The following is a 26,080-nucleotide window of genomic DNA, read 5'->3' as shown; positions in this document are numbered from 1 at the left end:
AAAAGTTTCATTTCTTTCAAGAAAAAGCCATCTAGCTAAAATGACAAAAATCAACATGAAACGTATAAAATTCCCAAAGTTCAACATGCAAGATTCACATGTGCAAAACCATATACCATACTCATAAACTTTCTATAATACACATATCTATATATGTGTGTATATATATATATATATATATATATATCCATCACCATACACACCACCTCATCATCATCAGCTCATGTGCACTCCCTACTCGCACATAGTTGGGTCAGCATCGGCTTATGTGCATTCCCTACTCTTTCTCATAGCCGGGTCAGCATCGGCTTATGTGCACTCCCACTCGCACATAACCGGGTCAATATCATCACATAACACATATTTGTATATATATATATCAACAAAATGTAGTAGTGCATGAATCCATAATAGCCACATGTCACAACATAGAGACAATTTATCAAGGGCTTGTTCCTAAGGCACTCGTTTTTAGAAAAGTTGTATAAAATCGTTCGAATGCTTTGTGCAAACACATTAACATTCCCAAAACAATTTTAAATGCAAGTTCACTCACCGGTATTTTGTTTAGCCTTTAGTCGACTCTAACTCCCCTAATGGTCCAATTGAGGCTATGGGACTTCGTTGGGACCTATCATGCACAACAACATCACCATTACCCCAACTTGGCATTAATACTATTCCAAAACTATTTTCTAAATTGGGTTCTACTAGTCATTCTTAACTAGTTTCCAACTACCATTAAATGGCTATTGTTTGCAATACTCTAATCACACTTAAATGAATAACAATCCCAACAAATAAACTCTCACAGATCTAATTACTAGTTATTCTCAATACTTTAAACTCAAATCCAATTTACTACTCACCTTGATAGCTTTGTGCTTGAAATTCTTCCCAAAAACTTTCAAGCTATAATTGAAACTTTCTCTTTCTCTTTCTAAAACACCTAACTAGAGAGAGAGAGTATGGAAATAAGATTTTCTTCAAGGGTTTTAAAGAGAGAGAGTGGAAGAGTACAAGGGTTTATGAAAGGGTGCACCAAAAGCATGAAAAGTGGAGCTATTTTAAGGGAGGTTATGGAGGTTTATATCAAGCTTCCATGGAGGTTGGAAGCAACGTGAAAGAGAAGAAGGAAGATGTCAAACCCTGCTCTATAAAGTAATTACGGTGTCATTCACATACACGATAGAATATTTGTATATTGAGAAAGCCCGAGAAATTAACAAAAGACGATATTGCCCCTAGAAGTACAATTAAGTCGATTAAACATCGAACAAGATAAAATCGAGATCTTAAAGATGAAATTGAGAATGTCATAGTCCAGGGATGACTCAAAATGGTAATTCGGAGTTCGAGGTCCGATTTGGAGTCAATCCGAAAAATTGACCGGTTAGGGGTAAAATGGTCATTTTGCAATTTGAGGACAAAATGAAAATTTTTAGAAAAGCTTTTTTTAGCCCCATTTGACATGTTTGAGTATGACATGAGTATTGAAGTACAATTGGAAGATTAAGCAGTGAAAAATATGAGTTTTCGATATTTTTAGAGTATAGGGGCAAAATGGTAATTTGGCCACTCGAAATCGAAAATTTAATTTTTGAAAGGATTTTGATCAAATTTAATTATTTGGAGTGTGAAATGAGTATGAGGAGTGAAAATTATGCATTATGGCAAATTTTCAATTTTTGAGGCAAAAATGTAATTTTTGAAAAGTTCGGGGGCAAAAGTGTAATTTTGAAAAAATTTGCTCCACCAAAACTTTGAAATAATCTGAAAATTTCACTTAAGACTTGGATAAGTCAAAGGGAATGAGTGGTGGAAAAAGTAAGACAAGTGGATGACTAGAAAAAAAAATTAATAAAATATTCAAAATATGAATAAAATAATATTATTTCATTAAACTAATAAAAAGGCATAACAAAATCAGCCCATAACCCATTCTTCTTCTTCAACATTCGGCCAAGCAAGAAACAAGAGAGAGAAAGGAGAAAATAAAACCCTAACGAAGAAATTTAAAGGGAAAATAGGTGGAAATGCAAAAATCAAGTAAAAAAAAGGTAACATTTCTTAAATTTATCTTGTGCTTTACCTTTCCCATGCATTTTTCATCATTTTCCATGGTTGAATCATGTGATTTGAGGATGATTTCAATTCTGGTCATATGGGTTTAGAGAGAGAAAGTTGTTAGATAAATTTGATTTTGAGCTATGTTAGTATTTAGTATTAGTTTAGCATGTTTATGAGTAAAACAATAAGAAAAATATTTATTTTCTTCATGAATTTCTCTAGGCCGAATCTAGCCAATGGTATGTGAGGATGAGGTTGACTTTATTTTAAGAGAATTGGGTGAAAAAATGATGAATTATGAGGTTGGAAATTAAATGGGAATTTTCGATGCAATAAATTGAAATTTTTACCCACTAGGGGTAAAAGCGTAATTTATAGTCCGGACTGATAAATTGGACCAAATTCACAGTCATTGAGGTATTGTGGATATAATTGGATAATTAAAATTGAAATGGATGGAATTGGAGTTGAATTGGGGATTTTAGAAATTTACACCGTGTATAGGCGAGTTAGGTTAAACACCGCAATTAAGCGATTGTCCAGACATTTCAAACCCTATCTAGTGCATACGCATGGATAAGAGCCTGAAATAATTTATGATAAATTGACACAATTTATTGAATTTTGTGTCATGGATTATGGATAAGTGGTGAGTCAATTGTTTCGGGTAAGAGACTGCACTCGAGGGCAGAGGATAGGAGTATTTCTACTCCTAATACTGTGAGTAAACTTATTATCATTTAATTTATCTAAGGTAGTTTTTATGAAATTTTATAAATTTTATGAAAAATGGATTTAAAAATGATAAATTTCGTGTTTTATAAATAAATGTGTTTTTATAAAATGGTTTTATATATTGTTTGAAATTAATGATGAATGTTATTTTTTTTTAAATAGAGTACATGGAGACTGTGGTTGTTAAGTATGAATTGTATTTTTAATTCAAATGGCTTATGATAGTGTGAGCATGCTTGGCTGGTTTACTGTATTGAAATTACATGAATTGTGGTTTGCCATGCAAATTAGTTATTATAAAAAAAAATTACCTTGTTATGCTGTTAAACTATTTTATGATTATGGTGGGGCTGACCTACACTGCAGTGGCGGGTTTTCGTGGACCATCCTATTAGAGGGGCTCGATAAACCAGGCTAATTTATTTTACCTCTGTGGGAGAGGTGCGTAGGGTAACTCTTATGGAGGGGTTTGAGTCCACTTCACACTTTACCACCATGTGAAAGTGAGATTCAGCCAACGCTAAGGGATAGCTGTTTTATATGAATAAGTCGTTTTAACAGCCTTGGCGGACTCGAGTGGATGCTTTGATGACCATCAAGTATCCCCGAGGATGAGTTTTGGCATGAGCCAAATTTTATGAGAAACATAAGCCTTGAAAATCATTTTAATTGAATTATAATTGTTTTCATGGGATGGAATAAATTTCTAAGTTATGAAATGCATATTAGGATGAGATATTTTATTGTCTCTATTTATTCAGTTTTAGATACTTTAGATGGTATCTGTTTACTCACTGAGATTATGTAATCATAATCTCACCCCTCTTTCTATCTATTTTTCAAGCTCAGGACAGTTTGTTGATAGTTGATTAAAACGAGAATTAATCTCGGAGTTGCATCCTAAAAAGTAAGGGTTCGTAGCCCTACATCTTCTTAGTCAGTTGAGGCCCCACGTGTCATTGTAAAAGTAATTTTATTCTTCAGTTATTTGATTTAAAGTATGTATGAATATATTTAGCTTTTATACCATATTTTTGGCGAGTTTCGGTATTTTCAAAAAAAAATGACGAAAATGCCCCTGTGAGCCAAAAAGTAATATTTTATTGTTTTGATTTGAAAATGACTTATAATTTCTTGAAATGTGAGATTTAATAACTATCGCTCACTGGAGAGATGCGAAAACTGATGCTAAGCCTTGCGGGATTTTGATCGGCATTCGGGGTAATGAGTGTTTATCGGGACGTCGCGGCGGTTGTCACGGTCTCGATGGGAGTTTCGGGTCGTGACAGAAGAAGAAAAAGAAGCTGCTGGAAAATGGGAGAAGAAGCTGCTGGAAGAAAGAGATATTTATAGCCCAAGCTTATCCACTCCACTTAAATTACTAAAATGCCCTCACAAGTTAACTTGTTCTCCTTCAACCCTTTATGCAATCTTTCCATTATTTTAATACTGAAACAAGTCCATAATGGTCTAGAAATGCTCGGGTTCACAAAACTTAAAAATTTTGACCTGAGGTGAAAAATGACCATTTTGCCCCTACCTTGGGAATCATCATCATTTTTATTTTCTTTGTCATTTTACTTATATTTTCATCATTTATTTATGGCTTAGGCCTTAATATTGTTTAAAACTTACTTTTAGGGGCTTATTAAAGAAATGACGAAACTACCCTTAGCTTGTGTTATTGTGTCTATGCTTAGTTACGAGCCTATAGACACAATAGGTAGTTTTTATTGTTTATATAGACCCTAAAATTAAAACTCACAACCTACTCCTCACTTTGGGATACACAAGCTCTTAGATAGGCTGATTTGAAATGGGAGAGTAAACTCCTAAAGACTAGTAGAAATGGGTGGTTGGGAACGATCTTGCGCATCTTTCCTCTTCATCATGTTTTTGATATGAGGTGGGAATATGAGTTTCTTTCCCTTACCATCCATTTTTATTGTTTATGGGGATTGCTCCCTTTTCCTCACATGTTTCTTAAGATTTTGTGATCTATGCCTTGATATTGTGTCAATTATTCATGTTTTGAGTTTATATGACATACTGATTTCTTGTATGTTTTATCTTTTCTAGTTTCAATTAAAGATTGATGGTAACTAGCTGTTGAAAAAATATTGTTAGATCTAGCTATAATTTTAATTGATTAGTCGAAAAATAATTCTTATAATTACATATAGATTATAAAACTAAAGTTTATTAAAATGTGAATTCAAAATAATTCTTACATTCCATTACATAAGATAAAGGGTTTTTGTGCTGCCTCAAAAAAGTTTTTTTTGTTTTGTCAGATCATTTTGTTGGAATTTTTTTCTTTTAAGACCTAACAAACCATAAAAAATGTTTGCATTTACCAAAAGAAATGTGGAAAGGATGGGGATTTGCTCCAAATTTATCCCACTTATCCTATTTAGTATTTGCACAAATTCCATTTCTCTTAAGTTGGAAAGTGTAAGGTTTCTAACTTGCCGTTACTTAGCTTTAATAGACTAAATGACACATGGCATAAAAATAGGAATGAACACTAAATGAGGCACAATAAGAGGGTACGAGATTTCTATTCATATTTATCCTCGATGTTATGGCAAAAGAAAAACAAAAGGAAAAAAAGAAAGGACTTAATTATCATCCTCAACCCTAAAATCATACCATATAAAGATCCATAGATAAGAAACATTTGGCTGATCTGGTTTTACGGCAGGAGTGCACCTATGTTTTTCGTTTAAGGTTGATATGGTTTAAGAGTAACCTGGCTATCTTATGTAAATCTTCTCGCTTTGGCATGATAACATCAAAGCTCTGTTTCCATGTCAAAATCTCGCTGGTTTTTCAGCATTGTACTTTTGTTGAGAGGTAAGAGTGCTATGGTGAAAGGAGAAACACTGACGATAATTAAGTTCTTTCTTTCTTTGTTTGTTCTTTTTTTTTTTCTCTTATCATAAACATTTAAGAGAAATATTGTCAAACCATGGACGACATGATTTTAAGGTTGGGGCAGGAAAGTGGGCACAATGGTAGAGGATTTGCATTCATTAAACTCCCTTATCCTCTAATTAATTAACACGCTCTAAAATGATAATGTCTAAATTGAAAATAGAATACTATTTATATGCTTTGTATTTATTATTCGTGTTTGAATATATACAATAAGGACATAATAATGAATTAAACATCAAGAATAATAATTTCTTGTATTTACTAGGATAATATAATAATAAATGTTGCCAAATTTAACATTTCTTTAAAAATATTATGTCTAAAAAGAATATAACCATCAATCATCCATTAGTTTGATGCCAATCATGGGATCACCTGTATGAAATTTGTTACTCATAAATCATACCTAGGTACAGTTGTCCACAAATTCCGTTTGATGACACCATTTGTAATTGCAGTCCGAAAATTGTATATCAATAATTTTAGGGATTATATAATTGTGAGCCAAGGGCTTACAGATATTTCTCCATCTTTTTATCTCATTTTAATATGATAGTCTAAAATAGCTATTTGAATATTATAGACACCCCATTTGTTCGAGTTTGTTTCACTAATAAAAATAAAAAAATAATAAAATCTGAAACCAATAAAGAAAATAATGATAAAAAAGATTTTGAATAAACAACCCAACGGATTAAGGATGGGTTTAAATCGATCCTAATCCAGTAATTTTTTAAAATCATTTTTTTAAAAAAAATCTTAATCTAATATCAATACAAAAATGGGTATAAATACCCCTTAATCAGCCTGGAGTCAACATGGAGGGAATGCAGAAGAAAAAATAAAAAAAAGCGCCAAAAAGTTTTTGTCGTTCTTGGGTTCTTTGGTTTTTGGGTTGTGAAATTTCAAATTTAGATCTAGGAAAATTGAGATGGTTTTTGGATAAACTATTCCAATTAAAGGGAAGAGAAGGTCCAGAGAATTCGGGATGAGAAATTTGGGAGAATTCCGACAGTGGTAAACAGTGTCGAGGACGAACCAGTGCAGGATTTTGGGCTAAAGGAGAGAGAAGAGATTTTTCAGAGAGAGGAGGCTTGGAGATTTTTTACTGCAAATGCAAAATTAAGCCGTTTTAAAGTGGAAAAAAAAAAAGGAGTGTTTTCAGACCGAATCCAGAAGATCTGACCCACGCCCATTCTTGAAGGTCCATGTATGATCCAAAATCCAATAGTTTAAGCTTTTTGCTTTCGGCTTTCTAAGCCCACTAAGCTAAGTTATATTTTGGTTTTATTAATTATCTTTATATCTCTTTTTCATTATCTTGATATTCCTTTTTACTTAGGATTAGGTCTTAGGTCTTCAATTAAAGAGATAAATAATGGATTTTAAAATTATAATTTTTTACCAATAAAATCTCTTACATGAAATTTTTAAGGGAGATTACAAGTAGTAACTTTCTTAAATTTTTCAAAGTAAGAATAGTTATAAGACCTCGCCATAAGTAATGGAAGGTAATTTTGTACTTTATTTTTATGAAGAGATTTATTCATAAATAATTATTATAAACATAGAAAATAATAAATTTTATAAATTAAAAATAAATAATATTTCAGGTTTCATAAATTGAAATATAGGACATAAAGAATAAATATTTAAATCTTGTAGATTAAAAACATATAATATCATAATATTTGTAAAAATTAATTAAATAAATAAAAATTCTCTAATGATGAAATCTCAAGAAAGTTATAAGTAGTAATTTTGAGATAATTTCTAGGTGAGAAAATTTTTTAAAATTTTGTCAAAAGTATTGAAAAATTTTAGAAAATTTTCAATACAAGGACTTGCATGATGATGATGAAGATGATAATAATAATAACAAAATAATGAAAATAATAAAATTGAAATAAAAGAATTTGTAAATAAAAATCATAAATAAGTAAAAGCTCTCTAATGATGAAATTTCGAAAAGGTTATAAATAATATTTTCAAGAAAATTTCTAGGTGAAAAATTCTTCTTGAATTCTGCAATAAGTATTGGAGTATTCAAAAAACATTTCGATATCAAAGGATTTTTCTTTGTAGTAAAATGATTAAGAAAAATAAAATTAGATATTGAATTTAAAATTAATTTATTAAGGCTAAAAGGATAACATATAATTAATTAGTTACCACGTTAAATGGGTGTTGTAAGGGTGCTAACACTATCCTCACAGTAACTATACTTTCCTCACACGTAACTGTACTTTTGAACTTAAATTGTTTCGTAAACTGGAACCTATCATTTTAAATGAACTTAAGTTAAACTTAAGACCTCATTACAAAGTATAGATTTACCTAGGTGACCAATCACACTTAAACAAAAAAAAAAATTGGTGGCAACTCCTCTTTCACGTCAACTGGTTGAGTTTACGGATCCACATTATGACAACTTGGCGACTCCACTATGGAGTTTATGAGTCGAGTATATAATTAATTATGTGATATCCCAAAGCTTTAATTAGTTCGATATTCTGTTTTATTTTCTTTAATTTTGATTTTAGTTACTTTGTTTGTATATATGTTCATTATTTTAGATTTGTACATCCCTTTGCATACACTACTGTCACGACCCAAATTTCGGGCCATGACCGGCGCATGGGCCCAATGGACGTAGTCCACTAAGCCCAAGCAAGCCTATTAATCTGACGTGTTCATCATTCCATCATAATTACTAAGTCATATTTCATAACTTAGAATTCAAAATAATACTACACGTTGCCATCTTATACTGGCATACCAAACAAGTGTATATACATTGTCTACAACATGTATATTAACAATTTACATTAGGTTCGTCTATACATAACAAAATAATACTCGACTTCCAGCGGAGGGACTCGAACGAATGTACAGCTACTGAATGCCGAGACACCTACTAAAAGATGGATATAAGTCTACAAGGACACCTCGTCCCAGTTACCGACTGCCTCATGATCTGAAAATATGAAGTTGAAAACGGTGAGTATAAACCCAGCGAGTGAACAAGGAAGGGAACAAGCAACAACAAGGGAGAATTTAAAATCATGATGAACTTATTTCAAAACAATGCAATTTAGTTCCGTTCATATTAAAAACCCCTCATTAAGCCCTTAAATGATTAATCATTTGAAAATCATGAACCCATACATAACGAACCATTTGAAGAATGAAAGCTTCAGTATTACACAAGCAAGTCAAATACGACAACGAATCTTTGCTACAGTGGAAAGGCATTCTCGCTGCAGCAATTTTCATTGCAGTGACATTGGGATTTAGTTATTAGCAGAACGAGGGTTTCTCAACTAGCTGAGGGTTTCTCACTAAACCTCCCCATTTTAAACTTAACTCGTTTAATCCTTAATGTTGGAAGTCCATGCTCTGATATGGTAGCAAAGAAGTGAAAGATAGGGCAGCAATTGGACAAGATAGAAGACCAAAACAGAAGGTTTTTCCCTGCAACGAGATTGAATCTCACTGCAGTGAAATTGTGACCAAGAAACAGAAGGTTTCTCGCTGCAACAAGATTCTTTCTCGCTACAACGAAATTCAACTGATGAAACAGAGAGTTTCTCACTGCAGCGAGATTCCTTTCCATTACAGTGAAAAAGCTACAGTAACTATCTCACTACAGCGAGAACTAGTTCTGGTGAAGGTTCTCAAACCCGAGAGTTTCTCGCTGTAGCGAAATACAGGGCACCAATGAAAAATTTCCCTTTTCTCCCAAAGAAAAAACACCCTGCTGAAATGTCAAAACCAACATGAAACACATGACAATTTTCCAAAGTTTAACATGTCAAGTTTCACATGCATTACAACCATATACCATTACTCATAAATTTCCTATAACACACATATTTACATATATATATATATGTATACGTATACCCATCATTATCATGCACATCATCCCATCATCATCATACACACCATCACATCATCATCATCACCAACTCATGCGCATTCCCTACTCGCACATGGCTGGGTCATCACCGAGTTATGCGCACTCCCTACTTGCACATAATCGGGTCATCTTAGGCTTATGCGCACTCCCTACTCGCACATAACCGAGTCAATATAATTACACAACACTATACTCAAACATATATGTATATCAACATAATGCAGCCGCATAGATATCCATAATAACCACATGTCATAACATAAACCATTTCTCAAGAGCTTGTTCCCAAGGCATTCATTTTTGAGAAAAGTTGTATAAAACCATTCAAACACTTTGTACAAAACAGTCACATTTCCAAAATGATTTTGATAGGCAGTCCACTCACCGATTGATTGTAGAGCCTTTAGATGACTCCAATTTTCCCTAGTTGTCCAAATGAGATGATGGGGCTTCCTTAGAACCTAGGATCACATTAGCATAAGCAATAGGTCAATTCACACACTATGAACCCTAAAAGCTATCTTTTAGCTAGCTTTCGATTACCACATTAAATGGCTATCTATGTTCACTATCTTAATAACAAAAAGTAATGAACATACTCAACAATAAAACAGCTCTTAATCTAAATTACTAGCCATTTTCTACAGCTAAAAATCGAGCTTAGTTCATCACTCATACTTGGGTTTCTTTGTAGTTAAATTCTCTTCCAATAGCTTTCAAATAAATGGGGTAATTCTCTCTTTCTCTCTCTAGAACGCCCAACTAGTGAGAGAAAGTATGGAAATAAGCTTTGCCAAGGGTTTTGAAGTGAGAGAGTGAAAGAACACTAGGGTTCTAGTCAAAAGGGCTCAAAAGTATGAAAACTAGAGCTAAAGAGAAAATTTTGCAAGCTACAAATCAAGCTTCCATGGAGGTTTTGAAGAAACGTGAGAGAGAAGAAGAAGAAGAAGAAGAAGACAAGCTGCTAGAAAATGGGAGAAGAAGCTGCTGAAAGAAAGTATTTATAGGCCAAACTTATCCATTCCCTTAAAATTACGAAAATGCCATTGACTAGTTAGCTTGTTCTCATGCAACCCTTTGTAAAATCTTTTTACTCCTTTGACACCAGGACAAGATCCATAATGGTTTAGACATGCTCGGGTTCATGAAAACTTAAAATTTTAACCCGAGATGAAAAATGACCATTTTGCTCCTATCGTGAAAATTATTTTCATTTCTAGTTTTCTTCATGTTTTCATCATTACACGTCATTTATGCAGTCTTATGCCTATTTAGACCTTAAAATATCATAAAACTTTCTTTTGGGAGCTTATTAGAGAAAATGATGAAACTACCCTTGGCTCGTATTATTACATCTATGCTTAGTTACAAGCCTATAGAGGTTGGGGTCTCACAACTACACTTTTGCATACATTCATGACCCTATATCTACACTTTGTCCTATTTGGGAAGAAGTAGAGTACCTTCCTTTCGTGAGGTAATAACCTCCGTGTGGGCACACAGAATACTTCCATTTAGATTAAACCCTTTCCATTGGTAGCCTATAATGGGTGAGGATTAGGGTGCCTTATTAGTTCAGAGTGAACGCCAATAGGGAGTAATTTGGGAACCTTTAAATTTGTGTGAAACCTTGCCCAACATATAGTAAGCCATAAAAATACCAAAATCAAGTAAAGCCTCACCAAACCCATCCTTTAGAAAAGTTATTTTAGTACACATAAAGGGACTTTTTTCTTTGTAAATGATTTATTTTTTATATGGTTGTTTATTTAATTGTTCATGCATCAATATCATGTAAAGGTATTTGTTACATAATAGAGTATGGCAGAAAAAAACATCAATTACATCCACGAAACGCCTAATTCATTCAATATCTACCCTTGTTTTATGTGAAAAGGAATTTGATGTAAAGGCTTAACCAAAGCAAGTGCAGTTCGTAGAAAGTGATTATTTGAAAGAGGGCTGTCTCTAACCACCTTGAGCAAGCTCACATTAATATCTAGCAAAATGGCTTTATAGATCTTATAAGCATTTGGGGTAATTGGGGAACGTCCAAACAACAAGAATTTCAGTAGAAATATAGGTATATTGTGTCACTCTTTCACATACCCATTGATGACCAAATGATTAGAGCCATAGTTCAATTTTTGGAATCCTTCATATAAATGTTTCATTTCAATTAGGTATACATGACGCCAACCATTGAAGAGTACTCAACTTTACTCTATATGTGCCTTCCAAATGCAAACAGGGTTTATTAAAAAAAAAACAAAGACAGCTTTTTTGAAAAAAGATAGCAAAAATTATGGGAATTAGTGTGCAAGAAGTCGACATGTGTGTTAAAAGGAAAGGAGAAAGTGTTTGCCTTCCATGGGAATTTCTCATAGCTTTATTTTGAAACATCCAATAGATGAATGAAGCATGATTGTTATGGCAATAGCAATCTATGGGATGGTTGTGTTTCCAAAAGTTTTAGGGCATTTTGAGCTGTCGGTGGTCGACTTCTTTGAATAAGTTGAAAACAAGTTCAATCCATTACTAGCAATTTTAGCAGAAACCTTTAGATCACCAAGCTACAATCAACAAAACGGAAAGGGACGTTTGATTGGATGTACACAACTATTGAATATATGGATTAAAAGTCATTTTAAGTGTGAAAAGAGTAAATTTCAAGCACCATTCCTCTCTACCAATGTTCCCATCTGAGAGTTTTGTGAAAGTGAATGGCCTGAATAAAAATCTAAACAAGCATGGATCTCGAGACTATGAAGCCTCACGAAATAGCATGTGGTATGGAAAGCAACATGGATGGCACTTTAACCAAAGTTGTATAGTGTTGGAGACAAGATGTTAGTTCTTCTCTTAGTATTATAGGGAGGGCAATCAGCTATGTTCCATTTATGGTACGTAAATAGGTTGGATTTGAACAATTTGTTCCAATGACTTATAAGCTCGACCGAATTGAGTTTTCTTATGGTGAACTAGGGACATGGAATGTAATGACCTTATCCCGATCGTTACTGGTGTTTGATACTTGCAAGTAAACCTGCCAAATCTCGAACAAGCCTAAGTTGAGATTCTTGTTACTTAAGTCAAACATACTTTTACATATAGAATCGACCTGTGATAATAACACTATTGTTTACTCAATCCAGATAAACATTTGTAATTAATACTTCACTACTAGATGACAATATCCAAATGCCTATAAACTTCCAACAATTTAACACCACACTTAATGTTCATTACACAACCACAAAGTCTTTAGCAAATACATATCTGTTGGATTAACAATTTTTACAAGTCTAGCTATTTTCATTACATGACCTCTATGCAACGGAGCGATTCGAAGTGGAAAGCTAAAAGATGCCATTACTTACGTCGTAGCAAACCAAGATACGCTGGACAACACGCTTGTGCTGATCACTTATCTGTAAAAAAAGATAAAGGGGGTGAGTCTCACAGACTCAGTGATCATCAACTCCATGAGTAGAGTGTAGGTGGGAAACAAGCTAAAGGTAAAGGATTTGAATGCAAAAAAAAAATAAGAATATATAAACAATGTAACTTAAAGAGAGGATGTGTGCCTTATATGTAAAACTGAGAATTTTCTTATATAATGTAAGTATTTCAAGCAATAGACCAAATCCAGTGTAGGTAAAAGTTTGCACGTCGAAACCGATTAATAACTTTGTTCAAATCAAATCAGTATATACATGCATACTCCTGTAAAATTAAACATTATAAAAACTTATACACAAGTTCACAAATCACCTCGTACACGAGAAGTTAAATACACGTCATTGTACAAAGAGGGGAGCTGCCGAAAATCTTATAGTTTCACCATGGATAAAAATACGAGTTTGAAAATCCAAATAGATGTTACTCCTGAGTAGGTAATAGAAATAAAAACTCGTGGATCCATTTCCACGTAATAACATCTGGGAACCTCACTCCACCGGATCCCATAGCTAGGGTAGTCTCAACAATATTGGCTGACATCGGAGAAATCAAGCGGTCACAACCGCGTATAACATCTTGTGGCCTAGCCACGTATATACATCACAGACCATGGCCTTAGCCATGTCTAACAGCCCATCAGTGACCCAAAGGTTCTCTAGCTAGAGCTCACTTATGCACAAGGTCCATTTTTTTGATGTGACATCCGACCTACTCTCAAATCTCTCGATTTAGTAAAACCATTTAAAAATCAAGTTAAGTTCTTAAAAGCTCATGTCAAACCATTCCGAAACATTCAACACAATATTATGATGAAATTCTTTATAAAACTTTATAACATAAAACCTTTGCATGAGTTTGAAACATCAATCTGCATGGTGAATACGTGTTTTATTCATGAATGCACACCACACAAACTATAAGGCACATTTTGATATGAAAGGTATTAAAAAGCTTGTTTCCAGATTTAAAATCCTTACATATATAACTTATATATACATACATAATCAAAACACTTTCAAACATTTAAGCATCCACAAAATACCTAAGATTTCTACCAGCTCATGCTTTCCATAATTTTGCATTTAAAGTAAGTCAATACGTATATATATATATATATATATATATATATATATATATATATAGTTAAGGGAATTTTGAAATGGACACCCCTTACTCACCTCACAATAGCAGGACGCTATGTCGCTATTGATTCGAGTGCATATATAACTAATTCTACTTGCCAGTCACCCGTTACCTTGTCCGACACGCCACCAAAGCACACTTCCTCTACTTATACGCTTCCTAGCAACCATTCAAACCCAATTCACTTATTTGTACTCATACATGGCAGCAAATCAACTAATAAATTCTTAACCAAATTTCATAGTTAATCTAATGCTTACACACAATCATATATGGCAGCAACTTTACCAAAGAAGTCTTAAATCTTTGCATGCATAATTTTTATCCTTTATTTCCTTCAACATTACATTCCCACAACATCAAGTCTCACAACCATTATAGACATTTTTCCTAACCCATAATCGCATAGCATAAATAATCAAGGATTAGGCCACAATTTGTCTTACCTGTCCTCAATAATTCAACTTGAACTAAAACCAAGAAATCTCAAGCTCTTTGGTAGCAAAATTTCACATTTTTTGTGATCCACCAACATGCATGGTTTTTCTTAACACCCATACGATATTCTTTTGCTGCTATAAATATTTTGACACATTATAATCAGTTCAAAAGGCATGCATTCAATTAAACTAACAATTTTTACCTACCTTACCTTGAAATCTTAAGCCAAACCACCAAACTCTCCTTAAATTTCAACAATGTTGTGTGGGTGGGAGGAAAAACCTCTCGATTTTTCTCTAACTTTTCCAACCGAACCTTCCTTCCTTTCTCTCTTTTTCTTTCTTTCTTTCTTTCCTTTCTCTTTTCTTATTGGTTATTGGCGGACTCCTTAAGGCCAAGCCTTGAAAATGATTTTTACTTTCCTATTTTGTTCATGCATGGGCGGATTGCCCAAAGTCATCTCTTTTTCTATTATTTTCTTTCCATTTCTCTTTAGTTTTCTTTTATGGGTGGATTGCCCAAAGTTTAATAACTTTTGACATATTTCTTTTACCTTTTATGTGGTTAAAATCATAAGACAAAAGCTTTGCAACCTTTCCACCTACCACCTTGCATTTCCATTCTTTCTTTTCATTTTTTTTATTCCATGCACTACATTTACTTTATATTTTATTTAATCACTCTTTGACCCATTCAAATCACATGCAACCCACTTTCTTCTTTCCTCATTTGACCACCAGTACACCAATCACATTACATGCAAATAAATTTTAGTCTTATTATTTCTTTTACTTCACACGGTGGGGATCCCACATGTCCCTCACTAACTTTTTCTTTTTCACACCATAGTTTGCATGTAATAGTAACTTTCATATGTATATCTCATATTTCTAATAATCTAGCCTTCCTTGGATAGGAAATTCCCCTTTTTAACTTCAAATATTGAAATTGTAAATGAGTCCTCAAACTTTTCCTTATTTACCGTGCGACCCCTTCAACTTTCATCATTTACAATTGGGTCCTTCCAACATTTCTTAAACTCCAATTTCCTTCTATCTTTCTTCCTTTACACGTGTACAATCAAAATATCAAAGTTGCACTTCACCAAGGTATCACCATAATATTTAAATATTTACTTACCTGCTCTTGCTCAATTTATTAAAGGCACACGGGCTCCACTAATGTTGTTTCTCTTTAAAATTCTTCTTACTTCTCTTCCCCCATTTAGATTAGTCATATAACCCCTTTTTCGAACTAATTTCAATAATAAATAAAATATTAATATTTTAATATTATTTTATTCATAAACATATTATTTTATTTTAAAATATTCTTTTAACCCGTCATCGCTCTTTGGCACTTAAATTTATGTCAAGTGACCCTTCGTCGCATCGATAAGGTCTTATTGGCTTCTAAACGAGGGTACGGGGTGTTACATGGAAGAAAGTTGAAGAAATTACTAAGGCCTAAAAGCAAACTCATAGAATAAGTCCAAAAAGATTCACTAACAATATTATACTAGAATATTCAAGTTGGCACACACAGAGAATTAAAAACATTGTGCTTCCTTTCGAATGTGACTTTAACTACCAAACTAATATGAAACTTCGAAATGTCCCCATCACTAAATTACAACTCGAGGTTGAGGGAAACAAATTGAAGCAGGAAAATGAAGAACTCAAGAGAAAAGGGAAAAGCTAATGGATGAAGTTGAAGAATGAGAAAAAAAGATAAAGAAATTATGTACGAAGAAAAAGGTTTGGAAAGAAATGTACAATGGCTTAGGATTCACTTTTGAATCTGTAACTACTGAACTTAATGTGTTACAAAAAAAGGTTAAGCAGTTGCAAGAAAAATGTCAAATGATTGAAGAACAAAATAAGCTCTCCAAACTTCTACCAATAGTTTGGGCCATAAGTTATATATCCAATAAAGAGCCAACCAGGTACTTAGAGGAGAACATGATCAATTCGAGTGGACTATATGAACACTTCAAAATGAGTATGCTCTGGTCAAACAAGAACTTTTGAAGAAACAAGCCTTAATGGAGTATCTTGCAAAACAAATCACCAACGTTGTTTTCATAGCAAGAGAAATGGAAGACAAGGCAGAAATCCTCATAAGGGAAATCGTTCCACTAGAAACATATGGGTGTCGTATGCTCAACTTCTTAGATGAGGCATATGACCAATATCGACAAGTTGGTCGTTTCATTTTGATTGTACAAAATGGATATGATAAACAAATCTTTCAAAACTAATTGAGGAATTGTTCTTGTCAATATTTGTTATGTGATAAATACCTTGAAACACATTCATTCATACATTCATCAAAATTCAAAAACATGCATACATATTCATTTGATAATTATAAAAATACAATTACCAAATTTTCATTTCATGGCACAAACACATGCTAGTTCATGTTTATAGTAATAAAAGGTTAAAAAATAACTTTATTGTCAAAAATCCCGAGGTAACCTGTTCGTTATTCATACAATACTTGATCATAGGGTAAGGTCAAAATCATGGAATACGAACAATCAAGTCAAATAGATAAAGTCAAGAAAACTCAAGAAGAGATGATGGAAAAGTTGATAAGATTAATGAAAATGATGGCTTCCATTAAAGGAAAATGGATTGTTGAAGGATCTACTACTCAAAATGGTTCTTAATCTCAAAATGGAGATAAAAGAAAGGTTTTATATCCACCAAGATACATTCCACCCTAGGTACATGTTGCTCAACAGATGTACCAGATGCCAAAGCCGCATATGGGAACTTATCCATTCCCTAAAATATAACCATATGTGGGACAAATTCCAATCCATGGGAATACTATTCTAAGTCCAAGTGCAAATCTTCATAATCCAATTTTTGTGCCTGATTTAGATGATCGCAAAGAATAAGAAGAGTTGAAGTTAGCTTTAGGGGCAATATGAAAATATGACCACTTAAAAGGAGCTTTTTAAAGCTATTGAGGGATTGGATTTCTATACCACCATTGATGCAGCAAAATTATGTTTAGAACCTAATGTAGTAATAACACCTAAATTCAAAATCTCAAATTTTGAAAAGTACGATGGGACGCAATATCCATGGCTCATATCACTATGTACTGTCAGTGGATGGCTACCTATACACACAATGATAAACTTTTAGCTCATTGTTTCCAAGATAGCATTACAGAGTCAACGACAAGTTGGTATGTGAAATTGGATAAAAATTGAATCCAATCTTGGAAAAGCCTCACGAAAGCTTTTATAGCTCAATACAGAGATGTTACAAACATGGCTCTAAACATACTTTCCTTGCAAAACATGAAAAAGAAAGTCACAGAGAGTTTTAGAGAATATGCTCAAATATGGAGAGATATAACTACATAAGTTCAAATACCTCTCACCGAGAAGGAGACAACAGTTTTGTTTGTTAACACTTTGCAAGCTCTATATTATGAAAGATTAACCGATCACCAAGCTTCTATACATACACCTACACCAGCATCAACTTCCACAACTCAACCTATTACTGGTTAGAATTAAAAGCCAAGCAATTTGACCCTATACCTATGACCTACACTACTTTGCTTCCACAACTTATCGAGAAACACTTACTTGCACCTGTCCATGTGGAACACCTAAAACCCCCTTACCTTGGGTGGTATGATGTTAATGCTCATTATGATTACCATTATGGAGCTCAAGGTCATTCCACCGAGAATTGCACAACATTAAAGTACAAGGTGCAAAATTTGATTAAAGTAAAGCTAGTAAATTTTGCAAAGAAGCCAAAACCAAATGCTAATGGGAATCCATTGCCCAATCACACTGGAGCTTTTATAAATGCTATGAATAGTGAAAATGCTCATTACATCAAGAGAAGTGTAGATGAAGTTAAAAATCTGATGATTGAAGTATTTGAAGTAATGATTAAGGTTGGTAGGATTCGCTAAACACTAAAAGAGAACACTAAACAATCAGGATGTAACTCCAAATTCTTTTGTAAATATCACATGGTGATAGTGGGACACACTATTCAAAATTGCGTTGAATTTCGTCATGTTGTGCAGAAGATGATGGACTCATTCTTGGTTGAATTTTATGAAAAATATGCTTAGGGGTTTATGGTTGCAATAATAAAAAAATCAACAAAAGTTGCATTTTCTCAAAATATGCCTATGTTGTAAATAATAAGCCTTATTGAGGCATCACTATAGAGGTTCCAAGCTCTTTCCCATATGAAAATAATAACGTAGTCCCATGGATATATGATTGTAATATTATATCTCCAAGTTTAGGAATTGATATGTCTTCACTTACCTCACTGTTCGAAAACACTGTAAACAAAACAAGCATTGAGGGCATGACTCATAATGGACATTGTTATACTCAAGAAATGTTGTTGGACGAAGCTCAAAAAGAGAAATGAAAGAGAAACAGAAGAGTTTGATTGGAAAAAAGAATTCACTAAAAGGTCAAGTAATAAAACCTAAAATTGCTTTGAATGTTGAGTATAAGAAGCTTGTGTCAGAAAATGAAGCTTGTGAATTTTTTAAGTTCATCAAGCATAGTGAGTACAGTGTAGTTGAACAATTAAATAGAATGCTAGCTCTTATCTCGCTGTTATCGTTACTTTTGAATTCTAATTCCCATCAAAACGCATTGTTGAAAGTGTTAAATGAAACGTATGTGACTTATAATATATGTGTAGTAAATTTGGACCATATTATGGGAAACATCATTGCAGGAAATCCCATCACGTTCAATGATGAGGAGATTCCACCTAATAGTCGAGGAAGCAACAAAGCCCTCCACATATCCACTAAATGTAAAAACCATTCTATAGTGAAGGTATTGATTAATAATGGTTCATCCTTAAATGTCATGCCTGTGACCACATTGGCTAAGTTGCCTATTGATATATTTTACATGAAGACTAGCCATATGATTGTAAAGGCTTTTGATGGAACTAAATGAGAAATGATAGATGATATCAAGATACCAATACAAATTGGGCCTTGTACTTTACTATTGAATTTCAAGTCATAATCATCACATCGTCTTACAGTTATTTATTGGGGAGTCCATGGATTCACATGGCAGACGCTATATCATCATCTCTCAATCAGAAAGTAAAGTTCATAGTGGAAAAAAAGTTAGTATGTGTTTCTAGAGATGAGGATTTGCTTGTTACTCAATCTCCAACCACTCTATATATGGAAGTTACAAGAGAAACAATCGAATGCTCCTTTAGATCTTTCAAGTTTGTCAATGCTACTTATATGAATGAAGGATTAATAGTACCCACTCTGTGCCTATCGAAGGTTGCCAAAATGACAATCAAGAAAACTGTTGGAAAAGGATGTCATGTTGGGTTCGGTTTCGAAAAAAGGTTGCAAGGAATCAGATGACCTTTATCAGTGGTTAAGAATAAAGAAAGATTTGACCTTGGATATAAACCTACAAAGAAGAAAGAATTCGAGATGATGTCTAAGCAATAGAAAAATAGAATGGCTCGTTTCAAAGGAATGGAACTAGAAGAAACAAAGATGTTTTTTCCATATCTTTAAGAGACCTTTCGTTCATGAGGGTGAGTTCATCCAAGCCCATCAAAATGGAGGGATTGTGACTATAAAGCTTCTATGTGTGCAATAGATGAAGAACAATCGTAGAAAGCACCATTAATATACATAAGACCCTTAGTTTAAAGCTGAGTAACTGGATAGTCATGGAGCTGCTTATCATCCTCAAACCTTCAAAGTAACAATTGAACTTCTAAATGCTTATGCCTTAGAGCTTAGGGAAAGTCTTGAATGTGCAATAGGCTTTTATTCTATTATCATGTAAAAAAAAATGACATATATGATGCATTTTCATAATTATTCCTTCATACATCAATTGTCATTTCTTTATTTTTATCTTTTCAATTTATATTCCATTGTTTCCATATCCCTATATCTCTTCAATTTTACTATTTCCAAGTAATGAATGTGAGGATAGTAATGACAACGATTCTGGATTTGATTTTAAAAGAAATACATATGTTGGTGAGCTTGATGATGAGAAGAATACTAATGATTGTTCTTTACCTCCTGACTTGCTAAGTTTGGTCGAGCAAGAAGAAAAACAAATAGAACCTCATCATGATTCCGCAGAAATAGTTAATCTAGAAATACAGAGAACAAAAAAGAGGTGAAAATTGGCACAATACTTTCGCCCTCCGAAAGACAAGAATTAATAAAGGTACTTCAAGAATAAGTGGATGTGTTCACATGGTCTTACCAAAATGTAGCGGGGCTTAGTACAAATATTGTCGTACATAAGTAGACTATGACAACAAAATGCAAGCCAATCAAACAAAAATTGAGATGAATGAAACCAAAAATGTTGTTGAAGATTAAAAAAGAGGTTAAAAACAGTTTGATGCAAGATTCTTAGAGGTAGCCAAATATATTGAATGGGTAGCTAATATAGTCACTGTTCTTAAGAAAAATGGAAAAGTATGAAAACGTGTGGATTACTGAAATTTGAATAGAGTAAGCTCAACAGACAATTTCCCATTACCTCATATCGACACCTTTATTGATAATATAGCTAGGCATTCTATGTTTTCATTTACGGGTGATTTTTCAAGGTACAACCAAATAAAAAATGGAGCCAGAAGACATGGAAAAGACTATGTTAGTAATAATGTGGGGCACATTTTCTATGAAGTGATGCCTTTTCGCTTAAAGAATGCTAGAGTTACTTATCAAAGAGCTATGGTAATTCTTTTTCATGACATGATCCACAAGGAGATCGAGATGTATGTGGATGATATGATTGTCAAAGCTTGTAAAGTAAAAGATCATACGATCAATCTCAAAAAATTGTTTAAAATATTAAGAAAATTTTAACTCAAGCTAAATATAGCTAAATGCACTTTTAGTGTTATGTTCAAAAAATTGTTAGGGTTTGTCATTAGTGGAAAAGGGATTAAAATATATCCAGATAAGATACAAACAATTCAAAACTTGTCATCCCTCAGAACATAAAATGAAATAAGGGGTTTCTTAGTATTTAAATTATATTGCTTGCTTCATATGGCAACTTACTGCTGAATGCGATCTTATCTTCAAACTTCTTTAAAAACATGATCCAAGTGAATGGAATGAAGAATGCAAAATTGCATTTAAGAAGATTAAAGAATATCTCTAAAATCCTCCAATATTGGTACTTCAAATTCCAAGAAAACCACTCATCCTATATCTAACGGTATTCAAGAAATCAATGGGTTATGTATTAAGCAACATGATGAAACAGTGAAGAAGGAACATGCCATATTCTACTTGAGAAAGAAATTTATAGATTATGAAACCAAGTATTCGCCATTAGAAAAAATGTGTTGTGGACTAGCTTAGATAGCGCATTGCCTCAGGTAATATATGATATATCATATTACTTGGCTCACGGTAAAATTACATCCAATTATGTATATTTTCGAGAAACCTTCATTTTTAGGAAGGATAACGAGGTGGCAAGTCTTACTTTCTAAATACAACATTGTATATGTATCCTAGAAAGCAATTAAAGGAAGTGCAATTGCTGAATTTCTTGCAAACCAAGCTATTCATGATTATAAACCCATGAAATTGAAGTTTCCTAATGAAGATTTAATGGCTATATTCCAAACTGACAAAGAAAAATTGATAGAAAACAAAGTTTGGAAAATGTTCTTTGATGGAGCTTCAAATGCATTAAGGCATGTCATTAAAGCCATTTTGATTTCACCAAATGGGGATTATTACCCTGCCACTGCAAGATTGGGTTTCCACTGCACTAATAATGTCACAGAATATGAGGCATGTGTTATGGGTCTTCAAGCAAGAATTGAAAGAAACATTGACACACTCAAAGTGTTTGGGGACTCTACCTTATTCGAAAAATATATATTAGGATTGATTAAAAGATTCGATGAGATACACTTTAATCACTTACCTCGGATGAAAATCATATCATTAATGCTTTAGAAACATTGGCAGCAATGTTCAAGGTAAGAACAAAAGTTGAAGTCCAACCCATGAAGATAAGTCTGTAAGAGTCCCATGCACATTGTTCTAGTGTAGAGGATGAGATTGACGTAAAACCATTGTATCATGACATCTTACAATATGTTAAATGCTGACAATACCTTGAAAAAGCTTTTAAGAATGATAAAAGGATTATTAAAAGATTGGCGATGGGTTTCTTTCTTGATAGAGAAATCTTGTATAAAAGGAGTCAAGATCAAACATTGTTACAATGCGTCAACACTGCTGAAGCTAAAATGTCATTAAGGAAATTCATGAGAGGATTGTGGAACACATGCAAATGGGCACATGATGGCCGAACAAATCATAAGGGCAGGCTATTATTGGCTGACAATGGAAACTAATTGCATTAATTTCATTAGAAAGTGTCAAAATGTCAAAGCTACATTGATAAGATTCATGCTTTTCTATCTCCTTTACATGTCTTAGCACCTCCATGGCCCTTTTCCATGTGGGGAATTGATGTGATTGGGCATATTACTCCCAAAGCCTAGAATGGACATCGATTTATCCTAGTAGTCATTGATTACTTTACAAAATGGGTAAAAATGACCTCCTATGCTAATGTGACACGAACTATTGTGTGCAAGTTCATCAATAAATAGGTAATTTGTCATTATGGACTCCCAAAAAGGATTGTCTCAGACAAGGCACTAAACCTCAATAACAAGATGATAAGTGAAGTTTGTGTTTAATTTAAAATCAAGCATCACAATTTTAGACCATATCGCTCTAAAATATATATAACAGTAAAGGTAGCCAATAATAATATCAAGAGGATTGTGGCAAAATAACTGATGTTTACAAGGATTGGCATGAGAAGTTTCCATTTGCCTTGCATGCTAATTGAATGCCCGTACGCACGTCCACAAGAGCCACACCATTCTTTTATGTATATGGAATGGAAGCAGTAGTACTTATTGAAGTTAAGATTCCTTCTTTGAGGGTTTTGAAAAAAGTTGAATTGGAAGAGGCAGACTGGATGCAAGCTCGTCATGTACAATTAAATTTGATTAAAGAAAAAAAACTCACAGCACTTTGTCATGGCCAATTGTATCAACAAAGAATAATGCAAGCGCATGACAAGAAAGTACACCCTCGACACTTCCATGAAGGAGAATTAGTCTTGTAGAAAATTCTCCCTATCCAAAATAATCCTTGAGGAAAATAGGCACCAAGTTGGCAAGGTCCATATGTGGTAAAGAAGATTTTTTTGGGAGAGGTGTTAATCTAAACAAAAATGGATGGGGATGATTGACCAAATCTAGTAAATGCTGTTGTAGTAAAAAAATACTAAGCTTAAAAAAATAAAACAAAAAAAGAAGAAGAAATTAAAAAAAAAAAAAAGAGTTCAAGGTGACAATAAGGGCAGCTTAAATCCCAAAGTGGCACTTGAGTGTAAGTGTATTCTCTAGAGCCAATCGGTTAGACAAGGGGTACATATTAAAGAATACATAAAACCTTAAAAGGTTTCACTTCATCAAATAAGTTTTATGGATAATAAGTTATCATAAAACTAATTTGGATGAAGCCTTTGGATATTTGGTGCTTTGCATAGAAATTGTAAAGAGTTACAATTATAAGATTCTAATGCATCAAAGCACACATCCTAATATCAATAATGCATTATTAAGATAGGGCATCAATAATGCTTCAAAGCTAGCACATGTTATGTTCCTCACTACGAGTCGGCAATCGACCTCATATGATTGATAATATAAGGGAACTTAGAACAAACATGTGGATGCTTGTTCAAGAAAGAATAAATTCACTGAAATTGACCTACCATGAGAATTCCACTTGGTATTTCACTTAAATGTCTATGGATTAAATTCTCATGTGTTAGTCGTGTAAGTAATCTTTAGACTTGAGACATCATTGTTATCTTCTATAAGGAGTGTTATACTTTGATTCCATCTCTATGGATCTTAACCATGAATGCCCAAAAAGGATTTTGTTGGTTATAACATGAATCATATGAAGATATATGAATTGTCCAAAAAGGAATCATCACCTTAAGTGAAAATTGTTAAGGGGGAAGTATCCTACATGCTAGTTAAGCTCGTATCAACTTGATAAAGCCTTTAACCAAAGTAGGATGAAAGGAAAAGAGTTTCCTTAAGGTTTCATCCAAAGTCAACATCAAGGCTTAATAGAAAATATGGAAGGCATTAAGAGTAAACACTATACCATGCCTTTTGCCTATTTCGGGATACATGATGATAGGATCGAATTACACAAGTAACACTAGACACGAAAGGTTGAGTCAAACCATATGACTTTTCTATCATTTGGGTGGCCATGATGCTTTACTAAAAGCCAATATTGTTCTATAAGTATGATTGGCCCATTAGAGAATTGGTGAAGAAGCCAAATTTAATTTGATTCATCTAATTCCATATGAGGTTTGAAATTCCAATTTATGCTTATTACCAGCATGATAAGAAGTCAAATGAGTCACACACATAAGGTGATTGTTAGGAATTAATTTAGGAATCAATCAAATATGATCTGATTGATGAAGTTGAAAGACTTCATATAGAGATAAATTGAAGAGTTCAATTTATGAGTTTGTTAGGCTATTGCCAGTAGTTCAAATAAAGGAGTTTATTGTCTAACATGTGGGCCAATTTCTTTAAGAGATAATTGCACTTTGTTTTGTTTAATTAAGTTAAAAAATTAATGTACTAATCAACTACTAATGGCTTAAAAGGACTTATAACCTAATGCAGTCCAATGCATTAGGCAAATTCTAATTTGATTAGGAGTTAATCTAATAGTTAGATTACAAGTCTTCTACCTTTCTATTTAAATGATTATTAGCCACTCCTTGAGAATAAGTTTTAAGAGAAAACTTTTTGAAATCCTTAAGAGAGATTTCTAGTTTCAAATGTGCTAAGATTAGGATTTTAAACACTTAGGAAAGACAAGGGAACTCTAAGTAAGGAGTCTACTAACATAGATTCAATTTTTTATCTTTCCTATCTTAGAGAATATATTCCTATTAGTTGCTGCTTCGATCACCATTAGAGACAAGACACTTGTGCTACTTAAAGTTTGACACAACCACTAGTTGGTGGAAAAAGAAGGATCAAAAGGCAAAACGGAAGTCACCTAGTAATTTTGACTTTAGGCTTTTAAGGTAAACCATAAATTCCTTATTACTATGCTTAGATTGTTTTCAATTAAAGAGTTCTATGGTTTAGGGTTCTAAAAAATTTTAAATTCCATTCCATGCTCTGATCAAGTGTATCCTAGAAACCCTAACACTATGTTGAAAACCTAAAAAGCTGACTTAAA

This window comes from Theobroma cacao, chromosome 3 (genome assembly GCF_053813885.1).
Source record: "Theobroma cacao isolate CCN51 chromosome 3, ASM5381388v1, whole genome shotgun sequence".
Classification (NCBI taxonomy): Eukaryota; Viridiplantae; Streptophyta; class Magnoliopsida; order Malvales; family Malvaceae; genus Theobroma; species Theobroma cacao.
Note: the sequence above shows the minus strand (reverse complement) of the source record.